Source organism: Diadema antillarum, unplaced genomic scaffold (genome assembly GCF_040938485.1).
Source record: "Diadema antillarum isolate AM-2024a unplaced genomic scaffold, OU_Dant_1.0 scf00000077, whole genome shotgun sequence".
NCBI lineage: Eukaryota > Metazoa > Echinodermata > Echinoidea > Diadematoida > Diadematidae > Diadema > Diadema antillarum.
In genome coordinates this window covers 1,391,006-1,406,218 of record NW_027270966.1, presented here as the reverse complement: position 1 = coordinate 1,406,218, position 15,213 = coordinate 1,391,006, and the positions used below count along the sequence as shown (strand labels likewise).

The following is a 15,213-nucleotide window of genomic DNA, read 5'->3' as shown; positions in this document are numbered from 1 at the left end:
AATGGGACCTGAAAAATTACCTTGTTATATCAGGTATAAACTTGCTTTAAATGTGACCCTTTTCTTATGAGGTACCAAAATGTATTCCAGTTCATCTTGTTGCATCTGAGCCTGAGACTCTTTGCAAATATACTGTAAGTCTCATACATGTATGTAATGAAAGCGAGGTAACATACCCTTTTGTATCTTCTTATTGTGATGATGTCACATAAGACAATATTCACAGCATACTTGTAACAATGTCCCAGATTTCATGTACATCTTGATGGCACAAACTGCTATGTAACCATCTACTTTAGACAAAAGACAGAACTCGTGCAGGCTAGAAAGAGGATGACATCATTGCCAAGAGAGACATATTGCTATTGCCGATGTCAAGAACCTCTTGCCAAAGACTTCCAAGCGGCGGTGTGCCACTGAAATGCCAATTTCTCGACTGGCATTTGATATCTCCAAGTCTTAAATGCCATGAGTCAGCGCAACACTACTTTATGAGATCAAATTCACACACCTCAGTGTTTCAAATCTTGTATGTTTCATGTTGTGAAGAATAAATTGACCAAATGTTGCCATTTTTTTTGTCCTGCATAATGTCTGTAAATACTGGCCAAAGATCTTATTTTACAAGTGAGATATTCAGTCCATTCTCTGCATCAATGTGACTTCAACAAGAGTATATAAATATATATATATATATACATACACTCAGCAAAAAAAGAAAGTAAACACTTTTTCGAGATCATATCTTTTATAGAAGATTTTGATGAAAATCAATGTATTATATACCATATTAAAGGTAATTCAATTGGCTATCAAGTTGGTAGGATGATACAAAAGGAAATTTTACGCACGAGTGAACACATTCATTTTTGCCCGCCAAGACACAAAAGTAAAAATTGCAAAATTTGACAAATTGTCTTTCATTTGGTAATGCCCTTCAAGATAACAATGACAACAAAAAGCCATTTTAAAACAATGAGAGACATAAATGAAAAAGCATAAACAAGTTTTTGTTCTCTTTATCTCTTTATAACCTCAAAGAGAAACAAAATGGGAAACTAAAGGAGGAAAATCAGAATTTCTTGTCAGCTTAAATTTCAAACAACATGGGGAGTAATGGCATAAGATGATTAAATAAACATAATTTCTTTATTTTACTCTTTTTAGTAAGTAAGTCAAAGATTCATGAGATACATTTTAGAACCAAATGTCATTTACAATTCTCCTAATTTGAAAACGAATTGAATTTATACCATTTTTATTAATATTTCTTTGTCTCTTATTTCATTTGAATGTTTGCTTGACCCAAGATTCTTCATTTTTCTTCCTTATTATTTCCTTCACTGATGTTTGGGCTTCAAAGATATTATAGAGATCAAAGGTTCATTTTTGCAACTAAATTCATGTGTCTCATTGTGTTTGTTCTTATTAATATATGGATGAGCACTTGCGCATGAATGACAACTCATTCAATTTTGCAATTTTTGCTTTTGTGTCTTGGAAGAGAAAAACAAAGGTGTTCACTCATGCGTAAAGTTTGCTATTTTATTGACCTACTAGGCTGATAGCCAATTAAATAACCTTCAATATTATATACAATACATTAACTTTTAGCCAAATATTCTATGAGAAATATAAACTTGAAAAAGTGTTTACTTTCTTTTTTTGCTGAGTGTATATGTATATATATATATATATATATATATATATGCTAACCATACAGATGCTCTGCATGGCCTAATGCAGGGCTGGGTTGCTTATTCTGAAAGATCTATGATTTCAAATGCACTAGCTAGAGTAAAATCAAGAGCCAATCGACTTTACTATTGTATTCTCATTTGCTTGCTGCAGTTGAAATCGAAGACGGAAACTGTATCCTATATGTGCCACAACCATTACGTGTCTCCCTATAGTCCCTACATGGGTGACATCAAAGGTCAAATGCACTGATTTGGGATGAAAATAATACGAGCAAGGCTGATATTTTGAGAATCATAAGTAAGGAACATATTCCTTGCACTGAAGTCAGGCTGCATTTCTTGGTGCTCAAACTGTCCCTTGCAAACACTGAAGACCCAGTTGAGTGGGAACACCATCTCGCACCTCCTTGGAAGAGCTTGGCATCATGGAATGTCGAGAGAGATGATTTGTTGAGGGCTACCTCTTGGACAGCTATAAATACTACATACCCAGCACAAGGTAGTAGTGATATACTGTACAGATGACACGTATGTAATTTATGATCAGTCATGGACCTCTGTGTGCAATCACCTAGGGGTAGGCAATAGCACACAGGGAGGCAGTCTCCCACACACCCCAACTTACCACTATATCTCTTGCATGGCATGCAGGTAGAGCATGCAGTGAAGTGATTTATCATAGTTCATTGTATGTGTGATACCATGTATTCAGTTTCACCAAATGTTAAACACAATACAGTGAAAGATAACCCTCTTTAACCCCCTGTACACCTGCACACAAGCAAAGAATCAGTATGAAAAGAGCAGGGTGAATCAAACTGGTGATGAGAGGAACAAGACTGTATCTTTTTAATAAAGTTATAAACTAAATTTTAAAAAAAAAACAGTTTATCAGACCCTCTCCCTGATTTCATTAAAAAGAAACCAGTTATCAGCAGATGCTGTAGCAATATATTTCTGTATTTAAGATTATGTCTCTGCATCTATAGTTGAAATGGAATGTTCCCTTCGCATGGAAAATGGAGTTCAATTTGGTACATGGACTTGATGCAATGCAGTACTAATGTGGATGTTGAGCTGTACGGTGTACAGCTATTAACATGTTATGCAAGTAATCTTCATCACTTACAATATTGTATTTCCTATGGAAATGCTCTCATCCATTTATAACCATTAAAATTGTAACAAGGAGAACCCCATTTTCAGTGAGAAAATACAGAATCTGAAGTGGCATGGACTTGATTTAAAGTTGCTTGAATCGTGGTAATACATCATGGTGGGTAGATTCAACATCATGCTCCTATAGTTGTGCAGAGCTGATGCAAGAGATGCAGTTACAGGACACTTGGATGGTGGAGAGGAGCACCTCCATTGATAGATCCAATGTGCCAGCAGATGGTATTGTATACACACTCAAGTGAATGGCCCAGGCGGAGATGAATTAGTTGACTTTGGCTCAAGACCCCATCAGGAATTTTTTCCTCATACTCATTTCTCACACAAGATCTTAGAAGAACACAGTCTGAGTCAACTGCATTTTAACCGCATGCAAACGGTAAGGCATTACTATGAGCTTTGTGTCTGCACATATGTATAGTGTGTGTGTGTGTGTGTGTACTTTGGTATACAAGGTTGTATCAGGTATGTATAAAGGCTTACAATTGAAACCATTGTGACAAAATACATGGTATCATAGCAAAGAGCACTTTCCATTCACGATCACGGTCACTTTCAGCTGGTACACTTCACCGCCAAGACCCTCAGATTTTCCCTCTAAAACTTGCTTCCTTCACATTACAATAAGTACTTTCTTCTTCATTTTTTTTTTAACACTGGTGTTTCCCTCACTATGGTCACTTCAGATTTGGAATTTCCAACAGTGACAGATGCAATTTTACAACCCAATTCAAGCAGGCAAAAATCACCAACTGCCTTCCACGTGTACAATACATGTATTGTGGCATGGAAAGAAAGTGTCTGGTTGCCTTGAACCAAAGCTAATGAATAATGGATTGTATGCAGGCACTGTATACTATACCTTGGGGCATTGGGTATGCCCTGCCTTCCATAGCCGTCCAGGAGTGAGGGCGATATACCCTGGGCATGCTTGTTATGTACGTATGTCAAGCCAATTAGTAGGATTAGAAGCCCTGCATGCAATATACTGGGTAATGAGTGATAACCTCCCGGCTCTATATCTATACTTTTATCTAACTATCTATCTATCTCTTTATCTATCTCTTTCTCTGCATTTCTCTCTCTAATCTATCTCTAGTCCAATTATATCTTGCTTTATTATACTAATGATGCACAGGATAGAGTGTGTTAGTGAAGGTGCGGCGCGCTCGAGAGTATTGACAATGGTGCGACATGCACGAGGCGCAGGCGAGTGCATGTTTGCAACCGTTGTCAATACTCGAGAGTGAGCCGCACCTTCACTAACGCCACGAAATAATCCTGTGCATCATTAGTTTTATAAAATGGGTCGAAAACTAACAGCATTATTCACGTACCTTTGTGGGTCAATAGCAGTCAGCTACATGTAGCACTCGCTCAAAAGTCAAGATGTCCGAAGATGTTCGTCCCAAACATTTACGCACGTCGCACTCGGAAATCCCGCACACTCACCTAGGTATATTGTACGTACGTATAAGAGTATACGTACGCCACGTACTGTTATGCACAAGAAAGGCCGCCGGCCGGCTGTTGTGGCAGCCCGCGGCCCGAACTAGAAGTTGTTTACAGGATTGACAGCGCGTATAGTAGCGCGTGACGCACTTGTAACAACTGATTGAGTGCGCATTGCTAGTGTAAAACATTGTGACGTACGTCAGGCCAGGGAGGTGGAAGAGAGACTCTTCTTAGTGCTTACCTGAAGAAAATAATGCACGCACACGTGACTCATTTCAGCGCTTCCAATTGGCTACATTCTTGAACCCATTTTATAAATCTCTCTAATTCCCTCTCTTTCCAGTGGTAAGTTTTACTATATCAAGCCAAGTGTCCCAAAGAAGATCATGATCATTTCAAATTACAATAATTCATAAGTTTAGCATACTTTTTTATGTAGCAATATTTCAAACACTCACAAATGATTCCTTGTTTTCAGGCTACTACCATAGAAAAATTCAAAATCGTCACTCACAATACTTGAAAACCCCTTCTTATACCAAAATGACAACTTTATGCAGACATCTACTAACAACTTTCCCAATTTCCATTCCTTCTTTATTGCCTTAGATTATCAATGTTTCCCTGCTTGCTGTGCACTTCATGATCTTTCCTCTAATTTCTTGAAGAGAATCCCCATCACTGTACATCCATTTCACCCTGAGACTGTTATAATTTCCATAAATAAGAAGTTGTCCTTCACATTTAATCAAAATGGAAACTAAGTATTTGACTGGCTTTCAGTGATTTTGGTACACATGCCTCCCACTGGGGCAGAATACACAATGTACAGGCAAGCAGTTGTGCCATACTCAGTTTTGCTATTAGATACTGCGATTACACCTTGATGATTTACAACAGGGCGCACAGATAGATGCAGTATCTGTCGATCCCTACACAACTTTTCAAACCTACCTCCGAGCTGAATAAACATTGCTACAGTTTCAATCCACTCCATTAAAAGTGCAGATCCTTTTAGCATTGGGATGGGGGGGGGGGGGGGGGGGTGTTCCATCCATGTCGGCAGCTATCAGCGTCATGTGATCTAATTTGGAAGATTATCCAACCATCCCTCATCACCACCCAATGCATCCTGGGATTGAATGTCCGCTCCCCACAAGTCAGGATGTATTATGTATCTAGGGCACCTTTAAGAACATAGCCATTTCTCTCTTCTTCTTCTTCTTCTTCTTCTTCTTCTTTTCTTGTCTTCTTTGTATCCTCAGGCAAGATAAAAAGCTTCCATTTTTAGAGCAAGGTATTGTAAACAATCATATTTAATGTTCCGTGTACTGAGTAGTTGCAGCTAGTACTTTGCTTCTTTGTAATATTGTTTTCAGGGCTCGACATGTACACATAAAGCAGAATCACTTTGATGGCTTTCAGAATCACCATCATTGGGTCCAATACTCATGATATGAATTGTTGCAATTCCTTCAAACCTCATCCTTTCATGGAGGGTGGATTCATATACACAGTATACACTGTATATCCTTATACAGATACACACAAACAAAACACACACACACACACTTAAATACAAACACACACATTGACAAGCAGGACTACATGTACGTACGTATGTAAAGATGGCAATCTTTTATACATGTTCTTCTTCCATTTTTTGTAGGTTGTATATTAAAGTGGAAATTTCCTGAGAGTAACTTTTTGCGGTCAGCCAAGTAGGATGAAGTTCGTGTGCTTTAAATTCCGCATTTAAATCATATAAATAACAATAAAAAGATGTGTGCTTTTATTTTTGCACTACCATCATGTCAACTGGTGCAAAAATTTCCACACCAAAAAATTCCACACTCACAGCACTGAGTACCGTAATGCACGTATACATGAATCCAACGATCAGATTTCATTTTGATAGCAAACAGCAAAAAGATTGCTTAGATATGGTCCACAAGCTAACAACATCCAGAATTGCTTAGAACATGTCCAATAGCCCAGGGCTCAAGAACATTTTTTGCTCCAGAATTGATTGCAAAGCTAAGGATGAGATGGCAAACTATGCCTGATGTCAGAATGAGTCATAATGCTGCAATAATACTGCAAATTTGAAAATCATGGTGTTTAGAGAAAAAAAAAATGGCTTTCTCGGTTGGAGTGCTTCGCTGATGTCACTGGCTCAACATGAACTAACATGACAGTTGACATAATTTTATCATTTTACAGAGACGAAGTGGATTTCTAATCTTTTAACAAGTGTAAACTTTTCAAAATGAAAGGAACAGTTTTCATCTGTAATAGTCCAGCAAGTTTTGGGAGGTGTGAAGTTCCCACTTTAAATATTTATTTTGGTGGGGTTTTTTGTTACTCTTTTTACCCCCATTTTTTGTTGTTCTTTTTTACATCTAAATGGGCCACTCTGACATGCATTATTACTATAAAGAGACAGGTACATTTTTGTCTAATGTTTAAAGGTTGCTGACCGAGATTTCAGTGTGCCAACACAAATCTCCCTCGGCTCCATGTCGTCAAACCTCTCTGAGCAGTTAGAGATAATCCGACGTCTATTTCTGCTTTTTGTTAGCTGCACGTCATCAAGTGCTACACGGGATTTGGTGGGTTTTTCCCGACCCTACTGAATTTTAGGTACTGGATCCACCACCTAATCCCAGTATTCTGGATCTAAGACAGGCCCCATAAGATTGGCTAATGGTAGAAACATTAAAGGGATGGTATAGTTTTGGTTGAGATGGGGATACAGGTTTTACACCATTATGAGATAATTAGAAACTGCTTATATGAAATATGAAAGAGTATACAATTCTATTAAAGAGGATTTATAAATTTGATGAAAATTGGTTTTGAAATGACTGAGATATCAAAAAACAAAGTAAAACACAGTGGCCCTAATAAAAGGTGGAAGCAACCTTTTATCATTACCTCTTTGTTTCGGGATATCTCAGCCATTTCAAAACCCATTTTCAGCAAATAAACTTTAAATTCCTCTAAAAATTGTATGCTATTTGAAATTTCATATAAGAAGTTTCCAAATACCTTGCAAAAAGTTATAACCTGAATTCCCATCTCAATCAAAGCTATATCATCCCTTTAACGGAAGATACAGAGAAGGCGAGGGAAGAATTTTGATTAGTCGGGGTACTTACAGAAGTAGGCTGCGTGGCGATTTAGAGCTGCAGAATAAATCTCTTCATCCTCACATCTTGGGGAGATCTGAAATCAACAAACGAGAAAAACAACCATTCATCAAAAATCTCCTCCATACCGCGGTTGATTTGGAAAAGTGCATTAACCAATTTTGAGAACTCATCATCTCGCAATTGCCACACCACGGAATATTAACCCTTTACTTGTCTCATTTCCACATGCTAGTCCCTAACCCAAGCGCCGGGATAAGTAGGGCCTACATGTATATTTGGAGTTTCAAACAACTGTAACATCCACCGGTAATATTGCTGCACATATTTCCAGTGGCATTTAAAAGAGAGGTTAATCCATACTGAACAAATGTCACAAAGTTCTATGAATATCTAGCCATTCTAAAAATCACATTTTTAAAATTCTTTATTCAGACATATTGAAGTGAAAATTCTAGCACATTAAACTGTCATCCTAGTTGCCAATCATAATAATATAATCAAAATAATAAAAATCTTTGCTGTCGCATGCCTAATACAAGCAATATGACAGTGCCTGAGCGAAGGATCAGCACTCCTTTTCTGATTGTGTGTAACCCTGCCCAAGTATGCACAAATATCATTGACACAATAAATACTGTTTGCACTTTTTGGTGAGTTTGCTTTGTTGCCATGGCAACCAGACCCTGTCAATCTCATGCGCCTGCATCTAAAATTCCTTGACCCAAACCTGTCTGGAATGTTTTCAGGGTAAACACAGCTTGGCACCTTCAAATAGTACTCTGCGTGCATCTCGCACCTATCGCTGTACAGGTGTTGAAATAATTCATTTCAATACAATCTTCCACTGAAGAATACTGGCCAGTAAAATCTACATGAAAAAAAAAAATCCCATCCCATATTACTTGATTATGAGTGGACAATACTTTCTCTCTTTTTTTCCTGAAATAAATACATCAAAAACAAGAGAACCAGTGGGTCTAGAACTCACACCCTAAAAGTAATGCAAATTTACTTTCCACACAATATTGCAGACTACATTGTATGAGTACTGTAAAAGTGGATATTTTCGCGCGACTAATTTTTCGCGCTTGGCCAGGTCGGAAGAGTTTCGCGTGTTTTTAATTCCGCGGAATCAAGACATCACGCACAGGCACATATGGCAAGCAAAAATATTCGCGTGCTTTTATTTTCGCGCTAGTTTCTGGTTGCGCGAAATGCGCGAAAATTTGAACACCGCGAAAATTTCCACTTTTACAGTATTACAATGTATACATGCACCTAGGAAAAACATCACAAACTTGGGGGGACTGGGGGGGGGGGGGGGGCTCACAAATGGGAATAGCATCCATGTGTATATACACTGTATTCTATACGCACTGGTGATAATACCGGCCAAGTTTGTAGAAAATCTGACCAAACATCATCAAACTTGTTCCTGGACCCAAGGGGGCCAACCCTAGATCTGCGACAAACAAACTCAAAAGTACACTCACCAATCAGTACTTTTAATACTTTGTAGAGCATTTATAGTTTTATAGAAAGAGATTTCTTTGTATGTTTGGGTTTTTTTACAGATTCTCTGGGACTTGTAAACAAAAGTCTACTGGAAACTTGGTCATTGAACACCTTCTAACAAATACCCCATGCTCTCCTTTAATGCATACAAGAACCTCTGCCCTTCTAAGGGCTGTAGGAAATACGCCCACAAGTTGTTGATGATTTTACACTTTACCTTTGAACGATCAACAGAAGATTCCAAGATAATATTTTTCCCTTGATATTCACAATCCTTCTTACATCTCTAGCAGAGTTGACATTTGAATTGTCAAGTTCAACATTTATGTAAGGATGTAAAGCATGTACACACACACACACACACACATACACACACACACACACACACACACACAAGAATTCAACCTCTGGGTGCTGATGCATATCATCAAAATACAATGTACAAGGTTGTACATCTTGTACAAAGGAATGCTTCTTGGGTAAACATTACAACTCAGATAATGCTCTTTGAATGGAAAGCTCATTTCTTTCTTTACTTTTTCCTTGTCTGAAGGAGGCTCAGGCTCAAATACCTGTGCCCCTCCGATGGCCTGGCCCCCTGAACATGTCTGCTCAACCTGGCATAAGATGTGGATAACAGCCCACTTCGGCAGGCTCTATTCTCCTCCCAAGCACATTACGTATGTGGCACGAACTGAAATAGCAAACAAGTCCATTAACATAGAATCACAGGGTGGGCGTGAAAATCGATAGCATCCCCAGTGCACAAGCCACACAATCCCTAAAGGTGAGTACTGGGGTGTTTTTTCCTCTTCTTCTTCTCCTTCTCAGAATATAGGGCTGCATGTTCTTTTGGTCAAACATCGAAGAGACCCACTTTCCGATGCACTCCCGTGTTCCATGTTCTGCCATCGTTTCCACGGCAACTTAACCAGAATGCTCGAGGCTTACTCATGCACCATGAAAACCAGATTGGCTCTGCAAAGAGAGAGTACAAGTTGCACACGGTATAGCTCTTTTTACTGGCCTCACCACATTTGTCATTGCACACTGTATGTAGATGGCCATCCTCCACTAGAAACCATTCAGGGAATCACATTCAGAATGAACAATAGAATTTTCCTACATGAGAAAGGAAACAAAACTGATACAAACACTGCATCCTCAACTTGAAACTATAATTCCATGTCACGTCCAAGTAGGCTTTCATAAACATACAATCAAAAATACATAACAGAATGAGATTTCTCTAAAATCAATATCAGTCACAACTAAAAAGTTATGTATATGGAATTTCAAAGTTTCTCATCAGTCATGTCTTCACTAAAAAATATAGTGTATGTAAAATGAGCCTTAAAATGGCATCCTGTGTTAATCAATATTGTCACAGAAGTGGTTTGACTGAGTAAAATGATACAAGTGCCAGGTTTTATAAGCAGTACAACAATTAAGTGTCACGGCTGAATGACATGCTACATCATATCTTTATTGGACAGAATAGAAGGGGTTTCTCCAAAGTTCCTAGTTTCCCACGTTTTCATGAAATTATGATTTCTAGGAGCAACCAACGGGGAACAGTGAAGAAGCAATGGAGCTATCACCTCCCAGCTCTTTTATTAGTTAGTACATGACAAGATCATTAAAAATATATACATATATTATGATAACAGTTTAATAATTGAGCAACTACACTGTACATGCTCTTTCCCTATAAAAGTAATCATTTCAAAATTATTACGAGACTACCATAATTCAATGTGATGTGAAGGATAGAACTGGTCCTCACCAATTTCACATTTAACCAAAAAAAAAAAAAAGAATTAACTATCTAGAGTAAAAAGCTGAGTTAAGGTTAGTAGAGAATACTTGTACCTCAGAGGTAATGTCATCGCCTTTTCTTGTTCACATAGTGGTGGCTCCTAACATCTTTCTTGTACAGTGTAAACAATAATACGGGAAATTTGAAAGTCATCATAATTCAGTTTGTTTGTTGGTTATTGCTGTTTTTTTTTTCTTTTTTTTTTGGGGGGGGGGAGGGGGGTCAGCCCATTTTGATGAGACTTCTACAGTTCTGTTCTGATCTTACTCAGATTCTCAAAAGCCAAATTGATTGTGGTGTGGAGTTGCGGTTTTAAAGATAATATAAAGTTTTGGTACCTCAAAAGTTTCCCTGAGTTTCCTTGTCTTAGTTTGTGTTTCAGGTTAAAGTACCTTTCATATAACTAACACTGTGAGACTTACTCGCCCCAAAGTGCTCTCATGTCTTAGTAATCATGCAATAATGGTTTCGTACCAGAGCAGAGCGGGCTCTGAAAAATTCGAACGAGCCGTTAGTTTGACTCGACGCGGTACCGCGACAATCAATATACACGTATTGTACGAAACCATTATTGCATGATTACTAAGACATGAGAGCACTTTGGGGCGAGTAAGTCTCACAGTGTTAGTTATATGAAAGGTACTTTAACCTGAAACACAAACTAAGACAAGGAAACTCAGGGAAACTTTTGAGGTACCAAAACTTTATATTATCTTTAACTATGTGCATTCAACTGAATGCTTTCAGACAGGCCCTCTTGCCTAAAATTTATGCCTCTTTTAGTGTCCTAACCATGTCTTCCAAATGTCCCTAAAAATTCTACCTTGGACATAGTATCAATCAATGATAAATATGAATCAATAAAGGAATAAACATATATACATCTACAGAGAGAGAGAGAGAGAGAGAGAGATAAATGATAAAACATAAATAAATGAATATATCTGATATAAAGATTAAAGTAGGGATAACTAAATGAAGAAATGAAATATCAATAAATGCAAGAATGACAGCTAAAAGTAGATAAATAAATAGCTAAAACTGTAAATAAAAACAAAGAAGATAATTGAATTTAAAAAATGAAGAAGTAAGAAAATAATCAGCTACAACTTGATAAACTTCAAGATAATTCCCATGCCAGGTTCATGCAGTAAAATATAACTTGTATACAATTATATGCTGCAGTACAAATAGTGCTGGTGAGAAGGTACTGGTAGTCAGGCTTTCTCAACAAAACCCTACCACATTGTATCATTTTACACTTTTAAAATGGCAACATTACTTTCCTGTGACTATCACAAGAATGTGGGTCTCTTTGCCAATTCCTATTAACTGGCTCACTCCGCTTGCCTTCCATACATGTAACAACCACTACAGTGGATGCAAACTGTGTTCTGCATAGCAAAACTCTCTGTGAGCCCCATGGCACTGTAACTGCTGTATACTTCATCAAGATTCAGATAAATCCAGAGCTACCAAGTCTCACACATTCTGAGTGAGACTCAAGCATTTAGGGGCCGTCTCACGATCTCACGCATGGCACCCATTTTTCTCACGCATCGGGCAAAGTTTGCAATTTGGGCCCATAATAAGGAGCATTGCTCAAATGATTAAAGTGATAGTTACAACTGAAGGTATATTTTCATTTTTTCTTTCAAAATTAGTTAAAAATAGTCAGTGAAGTAACCCGATCGCACCATTAAGAGCTAAAAATTGAAAAAGCTCCCAACCGTGGGAGGCCATTGGCGGGGGGGGGAACCCCTCCCACACCCTCACTTGCGCGCACATTCGCTCGCCGAGATGCCGAGTCATGAAAATCTCACTCATAAAAAATTGTTGAACTTGGCATCCCTGTAAATCCTCACAACTTTACTATTGAATTCATGTTAGCCAGCCCACTCAGGCATGACAATTATACAATGTACTTCAGTCCTAACAGGAAGGCCACAGTGACACAGTAGGGATTAGGTATTTGGCATTAAAAGTATCCAGATATTATCCATGCCTATCCCTAAACAAAGCAACTACATGGAAGGGTTACCTACAGACAGATGAAGGGCAAATAAAACACATAACTTCATCCTCAGGACAAAATATAGATCTAATATTTATGAGGACATTTTAAATATTGCAATTGCATCAATAAACTTTATTGTCTTGATTGACCAGCAAGTCTGCTGGCTGTAACGAATGGACCAATTCACCATGTCTCCCTTCATACAAACTGTACTTTAAATGATTTAAAAGTTATCTAATGCTGTTTAAATTTGATAATTCCCCTTCAGCATACAAACAAATAAACTACATTTTGTAGGTGACTGCTCCTGGTACCTTAATACCAATTTACTTGTAAAGACAATGTTATCTTCATAGTGCATTGTGGATCCCAAGGACTGTGAGTGACAGTAGAGACTACCCACATATATATTTTGATAGCGTGCCATCTCATAAATAATGTCACATGTGGAATATCATATTACAGTCATCAATAATAAAATAACATCACAAGAGTGCCCGCACAAGTCACCAGAATGGTCTACAGGTACAATGTACTCACGTTCAAATACAGCGCCATGCTACCAGCAAAATTGTAGAGAGAAAAATATAGCATACTGTATGGTAATATGAGCCTGACGATGGCACATGTTGACAAATATGTAGTCACAATGGTTTGAAAGAGTAAAACAATACAAGTGTCAGATTTGACAAGCAGAACAACAACTAGAGATTGTAATTTGTCATCACTGACAAATTAAGGTGATCCGATCTTTTTTTAATCAATGATTCGAGGTCTGATCGCAATAGGCATGACCATACAGGTTTCATCTGTGTTTAGAGACATTGGCCGTGTGATGTTTGGATTCTCATTTAAAAAAGGGAGTCATATCTGTCATCTTTGGTACCAAATTCTGTATACACTAGATAACGAAGATTCAGCAACAAATACATAATTTAGGCATGACCATACAGGTTTCATGTGTGTTTAGGGACATTCGCCGTGTGATATTTGGAATCTCATTTACAAAAGCGAGTCAGACCTGCCATCTTTGGTACCAAATTCCGTATACACTGTAACGAAGATACAGAATGAAGTATATTTGACCATTGACCCCACTTTGCACAGCCAGGATGGCATCTAAGCAAAAAGTGGTTATTTCGTAAAATGATTCTTGTAACATGGTCTTTGCGTGTGCAAAATATGGAAGAGATAGGACATGTATTCACTAAGATACAGAATGAAACATTTATGACCTTTGACCCTAATTTACATACCCAAGATGGTGTCTGACTAAGAAGTTGTTATTTTATGAAATAATGTACGTGACATGAACTAAACATGTGCAAACTTTGAGGGTGATAGACGCTGTTTTTCTTGAGTTATTGCAAAGAAAGTTGCAGAAAGAAAGACATATCTCAATACATTGAAGATATGCTTTAATTTCAACCAAGTTTGTTAACGTGATCCCGACATCGTATGAAAAAAACGAAGGGTAAAATACGATAGCCCAAAGTCTCAGCTACAACATATTAAGATCTGGGAGCAATTCACCGAAGCATAAGTGAGCTAGTGCTCGAAAAAGATAGTCATGTCAAATTTCATTTGCAGAAAAACTGCACTCCCATAGAGATAACACGTCATAATGAAGATACAGAAAGAAGAATATATGACCTTTGACCCCACTTTGCACAGACATGATGGCATCTGAGCAAAAAGTCGTTATTTTGTGAAATGATTCTTGTAACATGGTCTTTGCGTGTGCAAAATATGGGAGAGATAGGACATGTATTCACCAAGATACAGGATGGAACATTTATGACCTTTGACCCTAATTTACATACCCAAGATGGTGTCCGATCAAGTAATTGTTATTTTATGAAATAATATACGTGACATGAACAAAACATGTGCAAAATATGGGATTAATAGCCATTGTTATTTTTCATCTATTGCACAGAAAGTAGTAGAAAGAAAGAAAAATAAAGAAAAAATTATGTTATTTTTATAGAAATTTGAAGGAGAAGCATGAAAAAATCAGAAAAAGATAAAGTTAGGAAAGGAGATTCAGACTAACTAAAGAAAAAGAAGAAAAAAGTGTTTAAAAAAATTTAAAAAAAACTGGCAGGGGTAAGCATCGAACCAGGGACCTTAGGATTACGAGTCGGATGCGCTATGCAATGACCTATTTCATGCTCCATAGGCCCTGTGTATTAAGCAAAATGACGCTGCATCGAAGCCACATGCAATTTTTCAACCAAGTTTTTCGACGTGATGCCGACGTCGTATGAAAAAATGGAGGGCACATTTACGATAGCTCAAAGTCTCAGCTACAACATACTAAAATCTGGGAAAAATTCACCGAAGCATAAGTGAGCTAGTGCTCGAAACAGAGAG

At 37.7% G+C, this 15,213-nt stretch overlaps 1 protein-coding gene across 1 annotated transcript in view; it reads right to left on the bottom strand.

Annotated features, from left to right (window-relative positions):
• LOC139717593 (kelch-like protein 38) overlaps positions 1–15,213 on the bottom strand; it is a 77,545-nt gene that overhangs the window by 36,713 nt on the left and 25,619 nt on the right. The window contains exon 2 of the mRNA XM_071629103.1: positions 7,493–7,559. The gene's annotated coding sequence lies outside the window, so the exon portion shown is untranslated. The remainder of the gene's footprint in view (positions 1–7,492; positions 7,560–15,213) is intronic.